The sequence below is a fragment of the Phacochoerus africanus genome, chromosome 2, assembly GCF_016906955.1.
Source record: "Phacochoerus africanus isolate WHEZ1 chromosome 2, ROS_Pafr_v1, whole genome shotgun sequence".
Classification (NCBI taxonomy): Eukaryota; Metazoa; Chordata; class Mammalia; order Artiodactyla; family Suidae; genus Phacochoerus; species Phacochoerus africanus.
Genome location: NC_062545.1, coordinates 222,254,621 through 222,282,366, shown reverse-complemented (window position 1 = coordinate 222,282,366; position 27,746 = coordinate 222,254,621).

The following is a 27,746-nucleotide window of genomic DNA, read 5'->3' as shown; positions in this document are numbered from 1 at the left end:
CTGAAGAATAGCTTTGATTACAAATGCCTGCTCAGACAGGCCCAGCCTCCCCAAAAAGAAAACCCGCCATAGCCTTGGCAGCATCGTAGGTGGCACTTCGAGCTGTGCCAGGGTCACTCATTGCCTGCTGCAGCCCTTGTCTCTTGATTAAGTCTCGGAGCCAAGGCTCCAGGAGGAGCCTTGCTTGTCAGCTGTCAGTCAGGAAGCAGCCTGTCCCTCCCAGGCACTGCCCCTGCCACAGGGGGATGACCAGACTGTAAAAATGAAATAGACTTCAGTGGGATGCCAGAAATTCATTTTCTCCCTCAGATGCTTTCATCTCACTCATTTCACTGTGTTTACAGGCCCACAGGTTTCCTGAGGGCAGCCATGATTTAGATTTACAGTTCCCCAGGCAGTCTGATTCTCAGGAAAAGTTATAACACCTGTAATGTATTACTGTCTCCTAGAGGACCAAAGCATGTCAGGGGCTGTGGAGGTTGGCTACCCCAATAACTGCAGGCTCTCTCTGCATTGCGGCACCAACAAAGGCAGGCTAGTCTGGATGGCCTTAACTTCTCTCATTATCTGTTTGCATGTAAGCACACAACACACTCGGGCTTTTAGAGATTTGGTGATGGGAGTGGAGGTGGGGGTGGTGGCAATATCACTGTGTCATTAAAAGAGGCTCTATAGAGTGGAAGTCCAGGCAGCCACTCCCCAGGCAGTAGACAGGACAGAGAGAGTTCAGATATTAGGCCTGGAAACTAGCCTGGATTTGCTGGGCAGGGCAGGGGTGGGGGGTACCAGAGGCAATCTGTCTGGGATGGGAGGAAGGGATTGCTGTTAGCAAAAACAGAGCTCCCTACAAAGCCTTGATTCCTTTCACTTAGAATTTGGTGCATCTTTGCTAAGAGAAGTACAATTGGCATTAGGTGAGTCTGAAGGGACATTATCAAATGGAGGCACAGTAGGGGAGGGCAAGGCGACTAACCACTGCCCTGGAAGGCACAGACTCTGGTTGTTCTCAGACAGGAACTCTGCTCCCTTCAGGGTCTGGATATTGCTCAGTACCCTCACAGGGAGAAAAACCACAAGGAAGTCGCTTTCTGAAATGAAAGGATATGATGAGCATTTGAAAGGTTGATCCAAGTTGGTTGTCCAGCATTGGCTCTGGAACATGGAGATCTACAGGCTTCTCTGTCCTTCCTCACTGTGCCCCATCCTTTTCCCAAAGATCCCATCGGGGTTCACTTCACTCTTCCTCATATGTATGTGTTGCTCTGGCTTTCCTAAAGGTGGAAGATATATGGAGATGCTCATTTGCTTCTGTACCTCCACAAGTGGTAAGAGGGCCAATGGCTCCCACTGTGAGCTGTGAGCTGTTCTGGTCAGTGTGTACAAGGACCAGGTGGATAAAGATGTGCTTGAATAACTAAGCAATGATCTTTATGACTATATAGTTAAATGTGCTTATTAATAATAAAAATGTATGTAGCATTAGAAGACTGTCCTCCAGGACCCAAAGATCATCTCAAAACCGGAAAAACATGATGGGCTCTAACATCAATGTTTATTCTGCTCCCCCCACTAATGTTAATGTTTAGGAGGTGCCTACAGTTTTGAGTTCAGTGCATAATTTTTAAAAAATTTTACTGAAGTATAGTTGATTCATAATGTTGTGTTAACTTCTGCTATACAGCAAGGTGATTCAGATTATACATGTATATAAAAATCATATTATGTATATATATGTTCTTTTTCATATTCTTATCCATATGGTTTATCATAGGATATTGAATATAGTTCTGTGTGCCATGCTTTAGGACCTTGTTGCTTATCCATCCTATATAATGCTAATCCTCTGTTAATCCTAAACTCCCAACCTTTCCCTCCCCTACCCCTCTTCCCCCTTGGCAACCATAAATCTATTCTCTATATCTGTGAGACTGCGCTTGTTTTGCAGATGTGTTTATTTATGCCATGTATTTTTTTTTCTTGTCTTTTGACTTATTAGGGCCACACCCACGGCATATGGAGGTTCCCAGGATAGGAGTCCAATTGGAACTATAGCTGCCAGCCTACGCCACAGCCACAGCAACGTGGGACCCGAGCCTTGTCTGCGGCCTACACCACAGCTCATGGCAATGCCGGATCCTTAACCCACTGACAGAGGCCAAGGATGGAACCTACACCTCATGGTTCCTAGTCAGATTCATTTCCACTGCACCATGATGGGAACTCCAGATTTATGTCATATTTTAGATTCCACATATAAGTGACATCAAATGGTATTTGCCTTTTTCTTTTGGACTTACTTTGCTTGGTAGGTTAATTTCTATGTCCATCCATGTTGCTACAAATGGTGTTAATGGAGGAGTAATAATTTTAAAATTTTTACTAGATTTATTACATATGATCTGAGATACTGAAAAAAATCATTTCTTTAAGTTTTAATATTTCAGTCACGATTATTGGATATATTTAAGATGCAGAGCCATTGGGAAGAACTGGCCCAAAAGCTTGGGGATCACAAAGGGAAATTTGATCATAAAGAGAGGCTGAAAACTAAATGTCTGGGTGAGCAACAGAGAGGGTCCAACGCCCTAGTGGGCTGAGCACACACTGTTTCTTTTGCTTTCTGGAAACACATTTCCCAACTTCCCATGTGATTAGCTTCTGGCCAGTTTCCAGATCTGTTCTCATGTTCAATGCATACTCTCATTTCCCTTCCACTGGATGGATGCAAGGGAGAATGAGGATCTAAAGCATGTAGAGTCACAGGCCACAGGGAGTCTGGTCCCTGAATGACAGCAAGGAGCAGAGGGCTCACTGTGCCCTTCTCTCCATTCCACTGTTAACACAAACTCACATTCCACTACATGTTGGATGCTGACATGGGTAAGAAATAAACACCTATCAAGCCAAATGGCTGAGATTTGGGGGTTTACATGTTTTATATGATGAAATCAGCAGTTTTTCAGCTGGTTAAAAGTAGTATAGGAACTTCATCTCTTGATAAAATCACCATACTTCCTCCATCCCTCGTTGCTGATGAACTTTCTCTTCCACCATCACCAGTGTTGACTTTTATTGAACAAGTGCACCTTGCCGAAGAAGACAGGTATGATTGCCAGTTTGGATAAATACCCCTGGAATGACAGTAACACAAAGAAAATATTTAGAAGAAGAAATTAAGATTCTATTAGACAGGCTTTTGCTTCCACTCAATCCAGTTTAAAACATTAATAATCCTAAGAAGAGCATCTCCCATTTTCTTATGTACTAAAAATAAATAAATAAATAAATAAATAAATAAATAAATAAACTTGGAGAACAGACTAGTGCTTGACATGGGGGAAAGGGAGGGAGTGGAATGGACTGAGAATCTGGGGTTAATAGATGCAAACTATTGCCCTTGGAATGGACAAGCAATGAAGTCCTGCTGTGTAGCACTGGGAACTATATCTAGTCACTTGTAATTGAGCATGATGGAGGATAATGTGAGAAAAAGAATGTATGTATGTATGTGACTGGGTCACTTTACTGTACAGGAGAAAATTGATAGAACACTATAAACCAGCCATGATGGAAAAAATAAAAATCATTTAAAGAGAAAAATAATTTGCACCAAATGACTGTCTTAGTGTAAAAACCATGTCTAACATGATATTTAGTACACAATTGGATCTCAATAAGTTGTCAGATGGAAAAAAAACAAAAGCCACTAAATACATACATACATACATAAAATGGTTTGTAAGATATTAGCACACTCTTAAGGCAATTTTATAAGTAGGAATTATAATAGCTTACAATTATAGTATGGGTAGTATGTACCAATCATTGTGCTAAGAACTTTACATAAATTATTTTTATTTTCCCAAAAGATAAGGAAATTGAATCCTGAGAGGTCATATAATTTGCTTAAGTTTACATAGCTAGGAAGTGGCAAATCCAGGAATCTAATAATCCAAGACAGGCTGGCTCCAAAGTCCATGCTCTTAAATACCACATTTTCCCAAATAAAAGATCAAGAAATGTCAAGTCATCCTTAAGATGAATGGTGTATTCTGACCATCTATAGTGAAAAGAACAGATCCATATTTCTAGACCAAAAACACTTTAATTTGCTTTTTGCAACAAAGGCCTTTGAAACAGCAGGTTAGTTATACCACTCTGTTTAGGACTTCTGACTTGTAGGCTCTCTAATCAGTTCTGAATCCTCACTATTGATTTTCCTTCCCCATGGATATGTTGCTTGGGATTTATGTGATTTTTCTGCACTACGTTCTAATGTAGCCAGATCTTCCTTACCTGATCCTGTTTTCCAAGGGGTACTCAGGCCTGCCTCCTGTGTTGAAAGCAAACCCAGGGTGAAAAAGACATTCGGAGAGTGCAGCTGGCCAAGTTTGCTGAAGATTCAGCTTTGATTTTTATCCTTCCGCAAGATGTTACTGCCATGATGGCACTCTCACATGGCTTGGGACAGTTACAGCAGAATTTCTTGCTGTTCCTATATTAAGAATGTGTTCTCAGAAACAGCTGGTGTGTTACAAATGCAACCGAGTGCCTTAAGAAGTGAAATGATTGGAATCCCACTCCTAAGCACACAGGCTGTTGATCTTGGAGAGCTGGTGAATGACATGGCAGGAAGGGGTGCAGTGGAGGAGACTAAAGGGGGTTGAGCGTGAGAGAGCCAAGCCCCATGTGTCATGTCTGCTGGCTTTGTGAACCTGTCTTTCACCTAATCATGACTGTGGAGGACTTTTGTGGAAAGTAGTTGGTTTATATGTGTTAATCAGTTCTCAGATCTTTACAGTAAGAACTTGGCTGAGGAGAATGCTTTATGACAGTCTTCATGGACAAGCAGGGGTGGCATATGGGTAGCTGTGAGTAGTCAGTCATTCTTCATTTCTTCTGAGATAAAATGGCCAAATTAGGGTTCAGAAGGTTTTTTGTTTAATTAGATATTAGGAAAATGTCCCAAAATTAAGGGACATATTAGCAGTAAAGGACTCACAACCTCTTAAGAATAATCACAACTAACATTAATAGGATGCTATATAGTTCACAATTCAATTTTACATGCATTGTCCTAATTGATCTTTAAGAAAAGTTAAGTGGGAGAGACAAATGTTACTGTTATTTTCCCCATTTTAAATATAGAAAAATTGAGATTCTAAGAGGTTAAGTGACTTGCCAAGCCCACCTACCTAAGTAGTGATGCTTCATGAATTTCCTCTCTGACCTCGCTCCTTTTTCATCTCAACTTTTGGCTTCTAGGACAGTGTATCCCTGGTTCTTCATTTCTGTCTTGATCATTATTTTGCAGTTTTGTTCCTTGGATGTTTTTTTCTGATTTCCTTGAAATACTGACATTCCAGATCTTCATTTGCACCTTCTCTTTTCTCCCTTTTTCTACAAACTCTCATTAGGAAAACTCAGACACCCAATTTGGAAAGAAACCAAAGTTTGATTTGTTCAACATTCATTTCAACCTCTTAATATTTTATTTTCCCATACAGGAAAATCTAGAAAGCTAAAAATTACACTTCCAGACTCCCTTGCAGCTAGGTTTCAGGGTACAGAAGAAGTTCTGCCAATCATAAAAAAAATGTAAGATATTTTAACATCTTTAATGAGATGATTACATACCATACAATTCAGTCATATAAAGTTTATCATTCAATGGTTTTAGTACATTCATGGAGTTGTGCAAACACCACTACAATGAAGAATAGATGTACTTTTGAAAGGCAAAAAGGGGCAAAAGCCATCTTTTGCTGCTTTTGATGGTTATTGCTGGTGAGCACAATTGTGGAGGCATTGGATTTCTCTACAGAAGTTTTGTAGTATCCAGTGACTGGCTTCCTATATCTCAGGAGGCAATTGAAGCAGTGGCTTCCTGATTCCTTGATTAAGCTTCCTAATTATGGTGGTGATTGTAGCTCTCCTAGCACATTATTTCCGTAGCCATTTTCTGTAGAAAGCTCAGTTAATAACCTCATGTCAAAATCGGGTCAATAACTTTGAAATCATGCTTAACTATGTTTCCTCCCAACTTCCCTCTCCTCCACTCAATCATTTAATCAGTAACCAAATCCTAGATATCAAAGTTCTTTGTTATCTCTGCTTAGATCTTTTCTGTTGCTTGGATTGTTAAAAAGAATAACAATCTTAGATCCTAACTGGACCCCCTCACACTCTCCAGCCAGCCCACCCAGAGACCAGAGTGATATATTTATAGTAACGTTCTCATCATATCATGTTCATTCTTAAAATCTTTCAGTAGCTCCTCTTGCCTAAGAAGCAAAATGTAAAATCACCACAGGCCCCTTAAGAGTCCAAAGCTCTTCACAACTGGCCTCTGTCTGGTTTTCTAGACTCATTTTCTGTTGTTTTTCTTTTCTCACATTTTATACTTCAGTCATATTAAACTATACCTTATGGCTTTTCACACTCTTATTTTGGAGTATGCAGTTTCTCAACTTTGAATTCTTATTTATCCTTCAAAAATCCAACTTAGGTCTCCTCTCTGTGACTGTGAAGGCTTTACTGACCAACTTTCCTAAATGTCCCCTGCATAGCTCAGTGTAGTCAATCACTCCCTCTGCCCTTCACTTTTGGCATTGTATTATTGTCTATACCTCATATGTTGTCCTTGTCCTATTAATCTAATCCTGGGTTTTACTACATGTGCACCCCAAGTACCTAGCCCAGAGTCTGACACACAGAAGATACCCAGAATATATTTAAAGAACTTAGTTGAATTGGACCTCATTCTCAGATCCAAACATCTTTTCACTAAATGTTTAGGGGAAAAGTGAGCAAACATTAATATCAGTATGGGCTACCGTCTGCCTGGGATTTGAAACATCATGGTAAAATTAAGACAGCATTCTTCTCCAAGAATTCCATTTGTAGATCTATACCCAAAATATTTAAAGTGGTATTTGAACAGATATTTTACACTATATGGTCATAACAGTACCATTCGCATTAGCCAAAAGGTGAAAACAATCAAAATGCCCGTTGGCAGATGAATAGATAAACAAAAACGGAGTATTTTCACATTATAGAGAATAATTCAATCTTAAAAAGGAAGAAAATTCTGATACATGCTAAGACATGGATGACTTTGAAGACACTAGCTAAGTGAAGTAAGTCAGACACAAAAGGACATATATTATGTGATTCCGTTTATATAGGGTACCTAGAGTAGTCAAACTCATAGAGACAGAAAGTAGAATAGTGATTACCAGGGGCTGAAAGGAGAGATGAATGGGAAATTCTTGTTTAATGGATATAGAATTTTGATTTGTGATGATAAAAATGCTCTAGAAATAGAGTGGGTATGGCTTCACTACAATGTAAATATACTTAATGCCACTGAACTGAGCACTTAAAATGGGTAATAGGGTAAATTTTATGTTAACTATATTTTACCACAATAAAAATAAATAAAGAACTGTTTCATTCAGGATACATTAGTTCTGTTCTCAGATCTTCCATCACACAGCAATATAAAATTGAACTTGATTCTCTACTTTCCCAGGGCTCAGTTTCCTCATCCATGTAATAAAACCTCTGTAGTAAAGGCTTGACAGTCTCTCCTAGCTATAAAACAATTTTTCTTCCTACTGGAAGATCCAGTTCTATTTGGTGAAGGGTCCATGTAAATGACCACATTACAGAAGATTCACCACACCTCAACCCTGGAGAAACTTCACAACTTTTCTCCTGCAGCTTCTTGGGGTGGTAAGTTTTACCAGAATGCTCCCAGTGATGACTGACTGGAATGCGGTATTTCCTTCGAGTCCATGAAATATCACCGGTGGAACAAAATGTCTCTCCAGGATTCATTCACTCAGCATTTATTAAGTATTTGGCATATGTCAGAGAGACTCCTAGGTGTCAGGGATGTAGATATCAGTAAGACTTAGGTGGTTCAGAGTATCTACAGTATAGTGGAAGATACCAACATATTAACAAATACTTAAAATAAAGGGGTTTAAATAAAGAGATACAGAGTGGGAAAAAATTGTGTTGAGAAAATAACAATAAAAAAATTAAAATTAAAAAATAAACAAAGAGATACTTACAAAGAACTATGGGATTTGTTGAGTTACTTATTGCCACTGAGGAGTAAAATATCAGAGAGAAGGGTAACTCTGAACTAATCTTAAATGAGGAGAAGTTCATGAAGCAGGAGCTTAGTGAGAGAATTCCCAATTTTCCTCTTTCTTCATCTACCCCCTATGTTCATGTTACCCCAACACGGCAGCTGGGGTATGAGAAGAATTCAGAAAAGACTGCTGTATCCATGGTAGGGTGGCTTCTATAAATAGCATTTTTTTCCCTTAAACTTGATATATTCTGATACATTCTTATAGATACACCCTTTCTTAATATCCTTTAAAGACTCCCTTAGGCAAAGATTAAATATTACCCACAATCTGCTCTTCCCTTAATAGCTTTGCCAATGTTTGCTGTTCCAATGTCAACAGTCATTATAGAGCTTGGCTTTCAATATGGGATTAAACCTCTTTTATTCTTGCAGTAATCAGAAAAGCAATTGGATAGTTAGTATGCTCTTTGGAATTCCATTGCAGAAGAATGAAGTTCTGCCAGATCCTGTCACGGAAGAAGAAAACAGACGCGAAAGGTGAAAAAAAAAAAAAAAAAAAAGCTCCTGAAAAGGGAAGTGCTGACAGGTTACACCAGTCACAAGACAGACATTCAGTACCCAAGGGTCACCAACTTGGAAGATGTGCCAAAGCTGGCCAGCAGGTCCCAGCATGCAGGGGCTGGAAGAGAACTAATTAATTAAAGAGTGTCAAACATGTTGTCAGAGTGAAGAAAGGAGAATATAAAATGGACTTCAAATGGATTAACCAGTAGAGGAAGAACAAGATCACACTAAACTCATGGAAAAATTCTTCAGAAAAAAATAAGTTCTAACACATTTTGATTATATCATGATTAGAAGATCAGTGTTCTTTCAAATTTGGGCCAAAATAGAGGAACTAAAGTCATCCTTTAAAAAAGAACTAAAAGTTAACATTTATTGAGCACCTACCATGTGTCAAACTCAGAGAAATCCTCTGGGAAAATAAGTTGGAACTAACATTGCCATTGTAATGTTTTAGCCCAGGCATCATTTTGTATGTTGATTCATTTAACTCTTGTGAAAGCTCATTGGAGGAGACGTTGGTTTCACAGATGAAGAAGCAGGTAACAAACCTGGGTCTTACCTCTGGTTTCAGAGTGCACTCGCTGCGTTGCTTTAGAAAGTTACTACCTCACTGGACCTGGAAGTCCTCTCCTCCCACCATTCCATATGGATGCCAGGCAGCAGCCATTGCAGTTTAATGACTTCAAAAGGAACAACTGAGGAAGAGTCCATCTGCCTTGCTTGCCCCAGCCAAATGCTGACATTGGCATGGCTTGCCTCACCTTTCTTTCTCTCTCTTAAAAAGTCGACTCCTCAAGGCATAAGACTTTTTGAATTCTCTTTCTCCCTTCTTTCAAAAACCCACTCTCAAGTCCTGCCTTCATGCAGGGTGTAAAATACCCAAGAATCTTTTTTGGGAACTAAGTATTGAATTACAGTTCCTAAGCAATCATTGGTATCTGTCTGGAAATATTAGTTTTTTACCTGCAAGAGTTCTCCTGCCAGGCTTCTTTAAGGGCACACCATTAGCATGGTGTCTCCATTAGTGGATGCTGTTGGAATACAGGCTCATAGATTCTTATCATCACCAGGGAAGAATGCTGTACTATTGCCACCACAGGCAGGTTTTTGAACCCGTCAGCAGATTTTTATCTTCTGAGCATTTTGATGTTCTCTTTGGTCCTAACCATAAAGTTTATACATTGCTCATGATGGAAAAAAAAAGATGAAAAGAGAAAGAGCAGGTGTTTCCATGCCTACACAACCACTTTTCTCACCCATTTCCATGCCTTGTGTCTGTGGTTTGTTGAGATTCCTAGCAGAGAAGAGAAAAATCATTACTGGGCTGGGCTGCCTTTCCTCATCAACTCACACTCAGTCTTTTCTTCTTCTTTGTGACCCACTGCCAAGTGATATTACGATTGCAGAAATAAAACCAATAAATGAAGTAGGTGTCCCTTACAATGGACACTTTTAGAAAAAATTAGAAAAATATAGGCTTTGGGAAATTGTTAGAGGCTAGAGGACATGGTAGCTCATGATATCTCCTCATGCCCTAAAATCCCATTAGTAAACATCAACTATTCCCTTAACCATAACATTTTGTTTGGGACTACTCTCCTGAAAGTTTTGAAAGAGCTGGAAAAAGAGCAGGACAGAAGTAATATCCATTGGGCATTTATTGTATACTTGGCCTTTTGTATAAAACTTTTATTAAAGCTCTCCTAAATATACTCTGATGTATATCTTATGATTGCTATTATACAGTTGGGTACACTAAGTCCTATACACTGTACCAATCTTGTCTGAGGTCTCATACCTATGCAAGACCTGTGACGTGAGCCACTCTACCAAACCACCTCCCTCTACCATTGCCCCTGACTATCATGATCCCAGGTCTAGACTCTCTCTTAGTTATCTACATAACATGGAGAAACTAGAAGTTCTTAAGTTCTACCACAGTCACTTGGAGAGGAGTAGTAGTTTCTTCTAACTCAGGAAACCATTCTCTCCCCAAACTACAGTGAGGCCAGAGGAAACACTGGAGATGGTTTGAATCAGCAGCGCTAAGTCACAGTACGAGGAGGGACTTGATGATCATCTCTTCCCACTCTGAGATCAGGGGCCTTGAAACCCCAAAAGAAACTTTGATATGTACAGGGTCATACAAGGAATTAAGCTTAGTTTAGAATGCAGACTCTCAAACCCAGTGCTTCAAAGCACATCTATGTGATCATACACAGTGCTTCTTCACCCACATCATGCCACAGCCCTCCACCTCTAAGCCTTAGAGAGAGGTCTGATTGTTGTGTCTAGTGGTATACTGAGAAAGAATTATCCCACACATGGCACTATTTCAAGATATCAAGTCATTCAGATAAAGACCCTGAATATTCACAGGCCAATCAACCCCAATGACAGGATACATCCAATGGTAAGATCAGAACTAGCAGTGCAGTTCCTAGCATACGACACTTTGCTTGTTTTGATTTATCCATTATCTAAAAGATGATCTAGAAGTTGGGCCCTACTTCTAAATCACCAGGTTTTTCATTGTAAGCGACAACCTTTGCATTTTATTAGCCTGGTCTACTTTTTAATAAGCCTTTACAGGGCCAATATATCATAACAACATCATTAAAACATTCCTCTCTACTGTTTATAAATTGCTTTGATGGTGCTGTGACGACATCTCCCAGAGCACTTTTGACAAAATGAGTCTTAAGATCCAAACATGTCATTGTCATAGCGAGATGATATTGCAGTCCCTCCTCATGGAAAAGGGCATGTGGTGGTATAAGAAAAGGAGACAGGCAGCTGTCCAGGGTGCCACTGATGAGTCTGTCACTAATAAACTAACTGTTAGACTTTGGAAAAGCCACTTAACCTCTGTGCGCCTTTTCTTTATCTTTAGAATACAACCTCCCTTGTCTACCTCACAAGGTTACTGTGAAGAGAAAATAGTATAATATATAGTGAAAGCATTTTGAAGAACCTGTGAGTTCTCTAAAAAGAAGACTCTGAGATAGATTTTAGCAAGCAGGATATTTATTGCAGAGTACTCTTGGGATCATACCTCTGGAAGAGGGGAGAAGGAAGCAAGTTTGGATAGGGAAAGAAAACTAGTAGGTTTTTCAGACCCAGTAACGGCCTCAGCCACACCTGGGAGAAGACCTAGCGTTAACAAGATGAGTGGGGTCTCATCTTGTCTAAAATGGCCAGGCCTTTATAGATAACATCAATGAATCATTAAATGTCAATTGCCTCAGGAAGCAGTATGAGCCTGGTCTTGGTGGATCTCGAAACTAAGATGTGACAGGTACAGGCTGTCTGCTGAGATCTCTGAAGCTAAGATGTGGCAGGTGAAGGCTACCACTCCTAGTAGCTAGGGTGAGAATTCTTTCCTTAAAGAGGAAATCTTGTTGGCACATCAGTGTCTACCACAAAGCCACATTTTCGTATACATTCAGGAATCAGCTCTTCTACAATTCCTCTGAACAATTTTTTTCCCTTGGGAAATACTTGAAAAGGGAGTCCAAATTGGACAAAATATAGTCCTTGCTGCTTCAACTGGTCTCAGGGCAATAACAGATATTTTGTCTCCCTCTCTCCCATTATCCATTTCAGATTCCCCTCACCTCTGCTAGTGCTTCTGCTTGTCTTGATTGATATGTTGATCTGGACCCTTGGGTTTTATGGGTTTGAACACCTGATTGTGGTGCCTTTCTCAGGCCAGGCTTACTTTACTTATCTTCTTTCATTCATCATTAGGTAACAGAATACTGAGAAATAGCCAAATATATATCCTAGATGAAAAACATCATCTTATCTGCCTCCATTTTGCAAAAGTAGCCCTTTGATGAAGGTCAATTACCTCTGCAAAGATGGCATCTCTTTTTACCTGCCAGTCCTTAGATACAAAAATTCAATAATTCCCAGATAACATCCTTAACTTCCAGATCAATTACTCTGGCTGTGCTCCTTGGCTGAAATGCTACTCCTTAGTTGACCAAGACCACTAAGCCTACAGAGGTCAATGTTGTGAGGGTGGAAAAGCATAAATTTCCTAATTGGGCTACAGAGAGTATTAGTAAATGGACCACACTTATTTCTATACCTTGATTCATGGGCCTTTGTGTCCTGTGTTTTGGGGACAGAGACCCTAACATCAATCTTTGGCTCAAGGTTTATACTGTATCCCAGAGGTTGGTCCACCTTTCCTATAGTAAAGTATTGCTTCTCAGTTTGTAGTTCAGCCATGCCTTCTATAAGCCATTCCAACATACTATCATGCTGGCAGTGTCTGGATGGTGGTGTATGTTGTATGTACGGTTGACACTTTATCAGACTTTTGCTTTATGGGGTCCCACAGCCTTATCCTAAGATAGGTAGAACTCTATGGTGGTGAATCAAACATTCTATAAGCCCTTGGGTAGTCCTTTTGCTGAATTTCCATGAGCAAGAATGACACACTCATACCTTAAAATTCTGCCTACTTTTGTCAGAATGAATATGCTCCATTTTCCAGAATGAAAAGGTCTAGTGTAGACAAGTTGCCACCAAGTGGCCAAGTGGTTTCCTGAAGGAGTGGAATCATATTGGGAACTCAGCACCGGTCTCTGTTTCTGATAGATTGGACAGTCAGCACTAACTCTTTCTAGGTCTCATTTAGTAAATGGGAATCTGTGCTTTTGGAGCCTGAGCAATCTCCATCTCTGTGATGGTGGCTACTTTGCTGAACTTCCCATCATGCTAAAACTAGGGTGGCCAGAAACAGAGGCTGGCAGACATCAGTTGGCAGGAGTCATTTTGTCTAATTGTTGTTTTTTCTCTCTACTGCTGCAGAAACTATCTGGTGGGGATTAACATGCAATACAAAGATTTTCACACACTGAATCTACCCCATGCACAATGTCGTTTCTACCACCACCAGTCCCTTGCCCCCAATTATCTTGGTGGTAATCTTCTAATCTTTCTCCTTCCAAATCCATGACCAGACAACTAAGTCATTCACCACTCTCTGTGAATCTATATAAATTCAGATATTGGGACATTTATCTTCCTCATTCTTCCTCTCCTCCATCCACTATCCATTTCATATTTCCTCCACCTCAGCCAGCTCCTCTTCTGGTCTTGGTTGCTTACTTGGTATGGTGACAAAGACACTTAAGTATGAAGTGTCTTAATGCCTGATCCTGGAGTCTTTTTCAGGCAAAGGAAGAGGAGATGTTCACATGCACTTCCTAAAGCTATGCCTTTTAGGAATATTTTCTCTTATAACTATTTTTCAAGGCCAGCCCTGGGTGAGGCTGTAGTATATCCATGCATTTTCAGCACTGACACACAGAATGAGCCAACCCATTCATCTGTATTGCATAATTTATTTTCTCCTCAGTCAGTTGGTCATACAGAAGCTCTCTTACCCACCTCATCCAACTGGGGGTATGGTCTGAGAGAAGAGTACTGGTGAAACAGTGGGAGATGACATTGGTATCGGAGCTCCATGGCTTGCTTTTTCCCTTTGGCTCTGCTTGTGATTTATTCTAGATGAACCACTTCAATCTTACAACATATTTCTGGGTCCGCTTGATATTCTGACTTGGTGGATTGGACAGAACCCAGTTCATGAGAGGTCATTCTTGATGCATGGTCACCTGATGTACCATGGTCAAATGCTCTGTATGTATCTATCAGAGGCCAATAGCATGGCAAATATTTTTCAAAAAGTATATGATTCTCCAATTCAAATGGTATGTCCTTGTTCCAGGAACTAAATTATTTATATTGTTATTCTTCCATTGGGGCTTGCCATATACTCTATAAGATATCTTTTCCTATAAGTGCTATCTGTAATATCATAACATTTTCAAGATATTTGCACTGCATCTTGAGCCTGATTTACAATGTTCTCTTCTACTTTGGGCTTTCTAAAAAGTGGCAGCCTTCATTAAATGGGCTGAAACACCAAAGCAAAACTATAAATGTATATTGATGTCTAGTCCAAATGAATTAAACTGATACTGGTTATTTATTTTATAAGGAAAGAAAAGAATACACTTGCGAAATCAGTGGCTGTATACTATGTACCTGGGGCCATATTAATCTGCCCTAGCAAAGACTTCACATCTGGCTCTGCAACTGCAATTGGAGTTACTATTTAGTTGTGTTTGCAGAAGTCTCTCACCATCCTTTAGAATGCATCTGTTTTCCCCTCCTCAGGGAACATACTGGTAAATTAAATGAGGGTATTGATGGGTACCAACATTCCTGCAGTCTGTGGATCTCATGGATGGTGCTAATTTCTAGAATCCCTGAGTATGTAGTCTTTAAAATGTTATTATCTTCTCCAGGAGAGAGGAGAAAGGAGTAGTTTTAGCCATTGCACTAAAATAATCATTGCCTCACAAGTCAAAGGACCCACTCTAGGAGTTATGCTGATAGTGAGTTATATCTGTCCTAAATGTATACTTAGAGAGTGGTGAAAAGACTAAAGTCATAGGTTTGAGGACCTAATAGACCCACTGTGACCTGAATTTTGGCCAGAATTTAACTTATTAACTGGTTCTTCTAACAAAGGGACAATGTTGTTACTTTATGTCTCTAGCCACTCTGACTGCATATCAAGCAGTTATGAAAATATTTGGCTAAGAGACTCAGGACCATGATAGTGTCACAAAGATTCCTGAGTTTCCCTTCTCCTACTGATATACTGAATGTATAGTTGCACATGGAACAGTTCCTTCTGAGAGAAATCTAGAATTAGCTAATTGACGCCTACACATCAGAAGACTGAGAAAACACCCACATTGAAGTTGATAGAAAAGGCTGAGGTCCTCAGCATAAACCCTACTCCCTGACACAACAACACACAATCAGGAGGGAATCCCAACTCCCAGTTTCTCTGAGGCGTGAAGGTTTGGACTGAACATCTACAGTCCAAAATTTTAAAGCACCCACCCAAAAGATGGGTCCCCCCAAAATACCTAGCTCTGAAACCCAAAGGAACTCTCTTCACAGGTCCCACTGGACTCTAGAAAACAAAGAAGTTCTTAATGGTGCACAAGCACTCACCACAGCTATTCCTCCAGGGCTCAGTGCAGAAGCAGCAGGCAAAAATGCCCATCTTCTTTTGTTTCCTTAGAAGAGGTTTAACTGCATACTTTACAAGCTTCTACCTGAATATTCAGCTTCTAATTAGCACACATCTAGGTACTGAGTGTAGTCGTCGTTAGAGTCCAAAAGAGCAGATTGTCACTTCTACCTTCTCCCTTTGGCTCATCACAGCAACAAAACAAAATTGCCAGTATCTCCCAGGAAGGTGCTTGTCCACACATCTAGCACCCCAACATTTATGACTGCCCAAACATTTATGACTGCCATCCAAGATATAGGACCTCAAATCACTTAGCTGTGATAGCCAGTGGTGTGTGCATCCATGAGGACTATGGCAAGCAAAGAAACAGTTTTTAAATGGATTCAGGAGCCTCCATACCTATATACCCAGACTCAAGTGCAGAGAGAAATTGGCAAAAATGCTCATCTCCCAATTTCTTCCTGGAATGGGCTTAACTGCATATTTTGCTAGCTGCTCCCTGAGGGTCTGCCTTCTAATCATCCTGCATCTGGAAGATGACTGTGGTCTTCCTCTTTTGGGACACTGATGGTTCTTGGCACGCCCTCAACTACCAAGAGCCAGTAGAGCAAATATGGCAGCTCACGCAATCACAAAGGTTTGAGAGGAGCTCAAATAAACTCCTTAATAAGGAGCTTGGTCAATAGGCAGTGAAGTTCATCTCCTATATGAGACCATACTGTCAAGGTTGGAAGAGGTAGTTGTTTTATCTAATGTGCAGAAAACAACATAGAGACTCAAGAAAAATAAACAAGAGAATATATTTCCAAGAACAAAATAACATGAATGTCCAGATGCTGATCTTAATGAAATGAAAATAAGTGGCTTACTGGCTAAAGAATTTAAAATATGCAGTCATAAAGAATCTCATTGAGATCAGGAGAGCAGCACATGAGCAAAGTGGCAATTTCAATAAAGACAGAAAATATAAAAATAACCAGACAAAAACCATAAAGCTGAAGAATACAATAATTGAACTGAAAATTTCAATAGAGGAGTACAATAGGAGACTAGATCCAGTGGAAAAAATGATTAGAGAACTCAAAGACAGGGCAATGGAATTTATTCAATTAGAGGAGCATGAAGAAAAAGAATGAAAAAGAATGAAGATAGCTTAAGGGACTTATGGGTCACCATCAAAAGAGCCACCATAAGCATGATAGTGGTTCCAGAAGGAGAAGAGAGAGAAAGGGGCAGAAAGCGTATTCAAAGAAATAACAGCTAAAAATCCCCTAACTTGGGAAAGAAACTAATGTCCAGATTCAGGAATATCAGTGAGTACAAATAAGATGATAAAAAGACCTGCATGTGATACTTTATAACTAAAGCTACATGTAATATGCTAAGTTTAAAACCAAGAGAAAAATTCTAAAGCAACAGGAGAAAAACACCTTGTTATATATATACAGGCGGACTCTCATAAGATTATCACATTTTTCAGCAGAAACCTTGCAGGCAAGGAGGGAGATGGAAGATATATTCAAAGTGCCAAGAGAAAAAAAAAAACTTTACATGGTAAAGCTGTCCTTCAGAAGTCTTCAGAAGTGAATGAGAATGAAGACTTTTTTTTTCCAAAATATATAGGGAACTCAAACTAGAAAAAAATAAAAATAAAACCAGCACAAACACACACACACAAAAACATTTTAGAATGATCAAGAGAACTGAATAGACATTTTCCAAAGAAGACACACAAATGGCCCAGATGTACATGACATGGTGTTTAACCTCACTAGTCATCAGGGAAATACACATAAAAAACCATAGTGAGATATTACCTCACACCTGTTAGTATGTCTTAGCAAAAAGACAAGAGATAATAAATGCTAACAAGAATACAGAGAAAAGATAACTCTCGTACACTGTTAGTACACATACAGACTGGTACAGCAATTATAGAAAACAGTATGGAGATTTATAAAGAACTTTTAAAAAAGAATTACTGGCAATTCCACTATTGCTGAATACCCACTTTGTGTATGTGTCCAAGGAAATGAAATCAATATCTTGAAGATATATCTGTATTCTCATATTCATTGCAACATTATTCACAATAGCCAAGGTATGGAAAAAACCTAAGGATCCATGGACAGATGAATAAAGAAAATGTGTATGTGTGTGTTTGTGTGTGTGTGTGTTTATTCAGCCAAAAAGAGAAGGGAATCTTGTCATTTGCAATAACATGGATGGAGCTGGAAAGCATCATGCTAAGAGAAATAAATCAGACAAAGAAAGACAACTACTGTATGGTATCACTTGCATGTAGGATCTAAAACAGGACAAAACAAAGTTGAACTCATAGAAGAAGAGAGTAGTGTAGTGGTTGCCTGGGACTGATGTGGGGAGTAGGGGGAACAGTAGAGAGAGGCTGGTAAAAAGGCACAAACGTTCAGTTATGAGATGAGAAAGAGCTAAGGATATATTGAATAACATGGTGATTATAGCTGAAAAAACTCTATTGTGTAGTTGAAATTTGCTAAGACAGTAGAACTGAAGTGTTCTCACACACACAAAAAGGTATATATGTGAGCCAATAGAAGTGTTAATTAACTAACTAGTGGTGGATATCCTTTTTACAATGTATACATAGATCAAATCATCACATACATTTTAAATATATTGCAATTTTTATTTGTTAATACACCTCAATAAAACTGAAAAGAAGTCAAAATTAAATACATTAAAATATTTGAGTGTCTCCTTGCCGTCAGTGTTTGGTTTCCTGAGTAAATCACAGGGTTTCTTTTGAGAACGACTAATGTGTATCTTTGTCATCATGTAACAGGATTCTCACTCCTGTCAACTTAGTTATCTCTTTAATCAATCAATTGAGTATAGACCCAAAAACTGGATCTGGTCCAGAAATTGGGCAAGGGATTGTGATATTTTATTGAGGTAACTTCATTCAATTGTCTAATCATCCTTCCCAATTTCCTTTGGTGGTACAAGTGGGACAGTCCCCTGTTGGTTGCCTAGCCATTTTGCCCCTAGGGATGCTGCATGCCAACTCCCTGAAGATCAGACCCCCTGGGTTACTGTTTTGACATTGCTGCTCATTAAAGTAATAACATCCCCTTGTCTTTAAGCTGCAAGATTTGCCACCTGGTTTCCATTGTTGTGCTGTCCTACCATCACATTGCCTATCAGAGAGCCTAGTTCTGTAATAACTATTCCTGCAAGTATCTCTGGTTTGTAGGCAAGCTACAGACCATGTAGATGCAGAGAGTAGAGTGCCTGTTGCCTGAGACTGAATGTGGGTATTGTCATGCTACTGAACTCTCACAAGATCATTCTTTACAGCCTTGAATTAGCATACCCTTCTGGCTTTCCTGTGGAACATGATCACCTGGTTGGTTTTCTGGCCATACATAGTATATCCATTTCAGCATGAGCACTTCCCTAATTCTTTTAATTCTCTTCCTTCTTCAGCTACCATGAAAATTCTGATATCTGGACCTCAGTCAGTGTGGACCATCACCTTTTCCAGGCTTCTAGGAGTCATCCTCACAGCAAGTTCACATTATCTCCTGGAGTCTTTGCCCAGGTATTAAATTCTATTTCTTAGGAGAATACTCTCAAGTTGTTAAAATCTTCCTTATCTGGTTTCATGTTCTTGCCCTCTTTTATATAAAAATATTTGGGTATCTCCTTGCGATCAGTGTTCAGTTTCCTGAGTAAATCACTGGGTTTCTTTTGACAATAATTAATATGTATCTTTGTAATCATGTAACAGGGTTCTTACTCTTGTCAACTTAGTTATCTCTTCAACTTAGTTATCTCTTGAAATACCTAGTGGCTAGGTTTTACAGGTTCTTTAGGATATAGTCTCTTTGATCCCTCACAAAGCCTAGAATGTCCTCAGCTAGGTTTTGTTATGATTTAACTCCAGACTCCAAAAGGTGAGGTGGAAGCAGATCCTGAGAGAGGGATATGCCTCCTTGCAGGAGAGAGGTTTGTATTCAAGCAAAGAGGTAGTGCCGGCTATTAACCAAAGAGTTGTAGTCCACTTGCTCAGAATCAGGAGGTTCAGGGAAGGCTGAAGAATCAAGATTTGGGGGAAACAAACACAGATGTTTCCATTCCATACGTCAGAGTCCCAGATTTTTTCAGGGCCCTGACCTTGAAATAGCAGAACTGGCTTGGCTCACAATTTAATCTTCTTTGGAGGTTGGTGGTACAGACAAAATGTTTGTGTCCCCTCAGAATGCATACAGTGAAGCCCTAATCTCCAGTGTGATTGTATTTGGAGGTGGTATCTTTGGGAAGTTATTATGTCATGTGGCTGAAGCCCTCACAAATGGGATTAGTGTTCTTATAAGAGAGCCCCAGAGAGCTCTCTTGCTCCTTCTGCCATATGAGGACAGGGGGTAATAACATGGTTGTCTAGGAATCAGGAAGAGGGTCTCGCCAGCACAAAATATGCCTGTGCCTTGATGTGGGACTTCCCAGACTTCAGAATGTGAGAGATAAATTGTTTTTATTTATTATCCACCCACCCAGTCTATGGCATTTTTGTTAAAGCCAGCCCAAACATACTAAGACAGTTGTCTATTCTCACGATGAAGTTCTGACTCTGGTCCTAAGCTTTCTCTTTCCTTCCATTGTAGGAGATGAGACTGTCTTTCCTGCCACCAAGTAGCCCTCTCATATTTACCTTTCAATTGGCTGTTAATTGCTCTCAGACTCTTAGTATCTTTTTCTAGAATGTCATTCAAGCTTAACATTAACCACTGGAATCTATTGTACTTATAGTTTCTTTCCTTCTATAGTTTTCAAAAGCCTGATATAGAGTGCCAGTTAATCCACTTCTTTCTGCCTATATACCTGTATACTATTCCAGGTCACTTCCATGTGTCCATTTAACAAGTGGACAGTCACCTTGTGCTAAAGACTCAGCATTTCACTGATTAACAGTAATTAGGTCTTCACTGACAGCCAGGCAATGAGTGTGTGATCTATCTTCAAAACCCCATCTTGCCATCTTCTTTTTCTAGTCAGTCCTGGTAGAAATGGACTCATCTGTGTTCCCCAGGAAGCAGCTCTGAGTCAAAGTTCAATGTACAAGTTATTTATTAGGAGTGCCCTTGGACACATACCTCTGGGAGAGAGAAGAAGGGAATATAGTTAGGTAGAGAGACAAGTCAAGTTGCAATGACACCAAAGTTATAAGCACTCTGGAGGTAAATGACTTATTAGAGCTCTTATGGAGTTTGACTGAAAGGCTAGGTTCTTACAGCCACATTAGTTGGTTACTGGATGTGGGTTATAGCTCTAGCAAGTAGCAAGATTTGGAATGAGGAAGCTTTGCAGCTGAAGCCATCCCTGAAGGGGCTGAGGATTTCTGCTGACACCACTCTCCACAGGTGGGTCAACAAATCTTTCAGTGAAGGGGGTGGGGTCTGGGCAGCAGCATTCAGCATGGAAGGTATTGTTGCTCTTACTTCTCCCGCCATCCCTCATCTCACCTCTCAGGCTTATTGCTAACTTACTCTCTGGCCACATTGAATCTTTGCCATCTTGGTTTCTCATAGGTTAAATGGGAGTGACAAACACTTCTTTGCCTACTTCCCATGATTGTTAAAGGGGTCAAGAGAGATAATGGATATGAAAAGTCTTTGTAAACTCTAAACAACTTGCCAAATATTAGGATGTATTATCATTGATAACTTTCAGGATTATTAAGCATCATGAAGTATTTGGTAACAACAAATTCTCCCGATAATCTCATTTCACAAAACTGCCACATTTCTTAGGTTGACCCATGGGGACTGTGCTTTTTGTAACCGTGCTGCTCAGCAGATACCAGATCTTTTTCAAAGCTATTTTGAATGCCAGAAAACTATCTTTATATACGATTATTATCAAACCCTCAGTAACAAAAATCTGATATTTGATGATGGAGATGAGGAGGCAGGTGTGGAGACAGGAAAGAATTACTGAGTTATTTCTATTTATAAGGTGCTTTTACATGTTGCTTTTCCACATCAGCCACATGAGGTTTGCATGCGGAGTCTTCTAAACTCCAGGTCAAACAGCCAGCTCTTTATTTTCATTTCAATAATCTGTGTTGCTCCTTTAAGAGACAAGAAGACCAACAAATCCTGTCAGGCCATACCTAAGACATAGAATCTGAAGTCAGTTCTCGCTTCCTTTCTTGGAGAAATGTAGTTATGTCTGCAGAGCATAAATCTATAAAACCACACAATTAATACATCATATCCATCTTCAAAGTATCCACATTTGGGAATTGGGAAACTACAGCAACTATTTTTCCTGCAACAAATCAGAGACTAAGCCAGGCGCCACAGCCCCAGAATGCACCTGTGTTCGGCAGCTTTATCTGGGGAGTAACCAGGCATGATCTACTGCACTGACTCTTTCCAAGAGAAGCCTCAGAAGGGAAGAGAAGAATGTCTGAGGGTTTGCCTGGGGAAAAATAAAAGAAATAATTGTTCTAAAAAAATGAGAAATTGGTATTTCACTGGCAGTCCAAGTTGCACAGAAGCACTTTAAACTTCTGTGACTGGTATCCTTCATCTGAAAGTCACCAGCTTGTTTAAAATTCCTTCATCTGGGGATTGGGCTGCTACAATCACACAGCCTGAAACTGAGTGTGTCTAGATACTGTACATCCTCAGAGAGAGCCCTGGGGTACTCTGGTGTGCTGTGGCCTGAATTCCTCTTGCCCACATTTGCATGGAAAACAGCAGAACAGGAAACTCAATTTTAACACGTTACCAGCTATCAAAAGGAGCCACCTGGGAGTAAAAGCTTGCCATTGTGATTTCATTGAGTCCCAGGGTGCATGGCAAAGAGGGGATTTTGCCCCAGACAAGGCACTCTCCCACACTGTGTACTCTTCCGGGTTCTGGTTCTATTAACATAGAGAGACAAAATGATCCTGTCTGAAAACAATGCAATTGATGTGGTACACAGAGCAGTGGGTATGTGTGTGTCTGTGGGCAACAAGCGCTCCTTTCAAATTGTTTAGTTTCATGTTTTTCCATCTTCACTTATAGCATTTAATTTCTGTCTTCTCTTATTCAGCTGTGAAATTGTACTCTTTCTCTCGGAAAGCATTTTGGCTTGGTGCAGGGATGAATGGCACTGTGGAAGATAAAGCTAAATTATACAGTAGTAACAATATTAAAACAAATCAGAGAGAGGCTGAGCAGCCCCTGGCATGGTGAGTGGCCATGTGGATGAGAAATCAGGACTTAAGATCTCCTCCTCATTCTATGACCACACCAACTTGTAACCTTAGCCAAAGTATTTGCCCTTCTCCTTGATTCCGCCATTGGCGGAATGAACAGATTGCAAGTGGTCTTGCAAGATCACATTCCATCTCAGCAGATTCTTAGCAGCATCCTTTTGCTACTATCCTTTATTCACCTGCAAACATTTGTCTCAATAATGATGACTGCTGATTACTAGCCTGGTGACTAGGTGAATGGTAAGAATACTTTCAGCTGCAGGTGATGGAAACCAAAGTAAAAGTGATTTAAGCCTTGATAATAGTTAAGCTGCGATGAAACATGGCGTGAAGTGGTCTTGGAAGGTAAGGTTTGTTTTTTAAATCAGCTTTATCATTGTGTTCCAAAACCCTTTTTTCATGTTTGAAGCTATGTTTGGTGTGGCATCTACCTGTTGGGTTGACTTCTGTATTATTATGAAATTGACCTCTCTTGTTTTTGCCTTATACGTATATCTAGTTTCGTATCTATTCTTGCCTTAGAGAATAATTGCTCTGATACTAGTAGTCACACTGGTATGTTTTTTGTTTTGTTTTGCCAAAGTTTGCATGGTATATGGTTTTATTTAAATCTGCTGTGTATTTATATTTAAGGCATAGCTTGGTCTTGCGGCACATAACTGGGTTTTGGTATTTTATCCAGCTGGTGTATTAATCTCTTGCAAGGAGTATTTATTTAGTATAAATTCAATGTAATACAGATATATTTAAAATTTATCTTCCATCTTAATATTATTTTTTATGATCCATCTGTTTTATATTCTTGTTCCTCTCTTTCCTTGGTTCTTTTACAATGATCAAATATTTTAATATTCAAACTCCCATTTCTAACTTGTTAGTTATACATTCTTTTACAGTTCTTTTAGTGGTGATGCTAGAGGTTACACCATTTATCATCACCTAGTCATCATCTAAAATTATTATCTCTTCTTTTTGTATTTAATAGGATTTTCCCCTTCTGCCTTTGGCATTATTATTGTCATATATTTGAATTCTATATATATTTTAACCCCCCCTGAGATATCACTCTTATTGTTTTAGGCAGTCAGTATTTGTTTATATTTACCCACATTGTATCTTTTCTGTTGTTCTTTATTTCCTCCTACAATTCCCATTTCTTCTGGGATATTCTTCCTTCTCCCTACAAAACCCATTTCTTTTTCTTTTCAGAGCAGATTTGCTGGTGATGAATTATCTCAGTTTATGTTTGTCTCAACGTGTCCTTATTTGAAGTTCAGTTTGGAAGGATAGAATTCTAGATTGTAGTACCGTCTTTGAGTATTTTAGAAATGTCATTGCCTTGCTTCCTGGTTTTCATTGTTTCAGTTGAGATGTAATCTTTTTTTATCATTGCTTTATTGAAGGTAGTGTATCTTTTTGCCTGACTTCTTTTATGATATTTCTCTTTATTTCTTTCTATGATATACCTAGGTGTGGTTTAGGTTTATACTTAAGTTGACCTTTCTCTTAGTCTTTTCTGTGTCTCATCTAACTCATACAATGAATTCTTAACTTCAGATTCTGTATATTTAGTCCTGAAATTCCCATTTTTTTTTCTATAGATTCTATTCTCTGGTGAAGTTGTGAGCCTTTTATCTATTTTCTTCATCTTTTCATGTTGCATATTGAATATATTAACCGTAATTGTATTAAGGCTCTTTTCAGCTAACTATGTTGTCTAAATTATCTGCAGCTTTATTTTTAGCATGTGTGTGTTTTCTTCCTGATATTCAATCCTGTGGTTCTATCCTTTGTTAGGCCAAGTAATCTCAGATTGAATGCCAAGCATTGTGTATTAAACTACATATAAATTCCAGATTATTTTATCTTCCTCTAGAAGGTATTTACTCTTCCCACTGTCAGGCAGAGAGAGCAGTAACCGATGACCTTCCTCAGTCTGTTCAGGGACAGGACTGTATTGAGGCTGGTATCCCTAGGAAGGTCCAGTCTGTTTCTAACTCACCCTCACTCTCCAAGATTTTCAACCAAGAGCCCAGTGTGTTCTTCAAGACCCTTTACTGGGGGTGGGGGTCAGGGGAAGGAGACTGAGTTCCACTATTTGTCTCATGAAACTCTTGAAGGCTCTACTCTACTTCTGGAGGCAGAAGAGGGCTTCTGCTTTGGTTCAGCCTTCTTTCCCACTCAGCCCTAGAAGTCAGCAAATGTCCTTAAGGGAAAACTACCTGCATACTAATCCTCTCCAAGTCAGAGCCAAAAACTCTGCCAGTTTCTCCATTGCAGTAGTTGGTACAAATCCAAAAATCTAAAGCTCTTGCCCAAGCCCACTATCACTAAATTCTCCCAGAGTAAAAATGTCTGTAGAATTCGCCTTGCCTCCCAAGGTCTTTGCCTCCCCAGAGTTTTAGCCCATGCAGTTCTCATTGCCTCAGCAGCTTTCCAATGTTTTTAGCCAGATGATTGCTGTATTTTTTCCTCTGGCATTTTTAGCTTCATCATTTGATCTGACACATGCTATTCCAACCCTTCAAAAGTGGGTGGGATACTTCTGCTTTACATACTTCCCTTGACATACTTCTGCTCTATCAGTCTCAGAGTGAGGACTCTTCATCCTTGTGCTTTTTTGTCTCCTGGTTGCAGCCTGAGACACTGCTTCTGAGTGTGTCCTATACACTCAAAAATGAGATGGATAGAAAAGAATCCTCCTCCTGCTTTAAGCAAAATCTTTAAGGATAGAACCACAGGATTGAATATGTATGCTTTTTGTATACATTAAAGAACTAGGTCACATGTTCACTTCTGGTTAGGTAGGAGTCTAGAAAAGTAGCTTCTGAAAGGAAGTGAAATTTCTGTTACTGATTTACAGTTTATTTTCTGGGTCAGGCAGTTTGCCATCCCATTCCAAGGTAGTCTTCTATTTTCAAGGTATGAAGTGACCTTTGGATGAAAAATCACATCCTATTTCACTGTGGTTCAAAGACATGGGAATACAGTTTAAAGGAATATAGTTGGTAGTCAATGCCCTGTTCCTCAAACGAATGAGTAATGAATAAATGACAAGATAGTCATTTTGGACTGGTTGAGTGGAGACCAAAAGGTAAGTACATGAAGATGGTCTTCCTGTTTCCTCTCCTGAGTAACATGTCTACCTGTGTGTCCTACAAGCTTCAATACGGGTAGAGATTGTGCCCCATCATCTTCATAGTTAATGTGTTATCAAAAAGAAGGCATTCAGCTGCCATTTTTATTAATTTATTTTTTATTAGAGTATAGTTGATTTACAGTGTTGAGTTAATTTCTGTGGTATAGCATAGTTACCCAGTCTAGATATATTCATATTATTTTTCTTATATTATCTTCCATCATGGTCTATCCCAAGAGATTGGATATAGTTCCCTGTGCTATACAGTGTGACCTCATTGCTTATCCATTCGAAGTGTAGTAGTTTTTAGATGCCATTTATTGATTAGAAGAGACTTGAAAGATTTAAAAGGATTTGGATAGTTCTGGAAAAAAGTGCAACTGCTAATATCATGAAGGGGTGTGTGTGTGTGTGTGTGTGTGTGTGTGTGTATGCACACACTAGGAGTGAACAATTGTGAATGTAGGCTGTGTGAGAACTGGACAGTGTGCACTGGTCTCTCTATGATAGAATGCCCATGTTAGCAGTAAATGCAGAACTACCTGCTAGGACTGAGTATTTAAGAGTTTTTATACAAATAGCATGTGGAATGATAGGTATTTCACTTAGCAGAAAAGGAAACCAAAAGAAATAAGAAAGGAACCAGCCCAAGGTCACAATATCTAAGATAGAATTTATTAGAGCGTCCAGAGAGCAGCCCCAACTCTCCAACCTTCCATTAATATGAAATCCTTCCAGTAGATTTTAGGGAGTTTTGAAAGACATTCTTTGACCTAGACACCAGATAAGTTATACACAGCTGAGTTCTACTTAATTGCATAATGAATGAATCAACTACTTTATATCACTTTACACAATCCATACACTATCACATTTCCTTCCTTGTTACCAATACCTGTTAAATGCAATCCTTATAGAGAAATAATTCACTTCATTGTATTAAAAAATGCCTACTTAGAGTCCTTTAAGTGTTGCAGTTCTCAATTATCTCACCCCAAATCCACTGTGAAGTGATAATTAGGGGCTAAAAGCTAAACCGATTAAAGCAGAATTTTCTCCTGACAGCCATTTAATAGCTAATCAGGTGTTAAATCCCCAAATTATGCATTTCTCAGCAGCACACAGATACAATAAATTTTAAAAGTTTTAAGTTATCAACTTGTCTTTTACAACTTTACCCCAACACACCAAAAGTAAAGGAATTAACAGTTTAGTGGATTAGAAATCCTTGGCAATTTATTCCATTTCTTCCCTAGAATGTTTGTTTTGATTAATAATGACTTAAATCCAGATTCTGGGCATAGATAGCATCAATTACCATAAGACCTGCCTTTGACTGGTGAAAGATGCTATGTCTTATTAGCATCAACATATTATTGTTGCCTGATTTGTATACACAGGAATCCTACAACCAGATGGGTGATCAAGGAGCCACTATGTGCACTAATTATGATATTCAGGAGCAACATTTATAGCTTTACTAACTTTGAACACTCTGAACTTTCACATTTCACAGGTCTATGACACATGCTCTTGGTAACCCATTAGGCAACTGAGAGGGAGAGAGAGGACACATATTTACACGGTGAGTAGTGAACTACTGTCA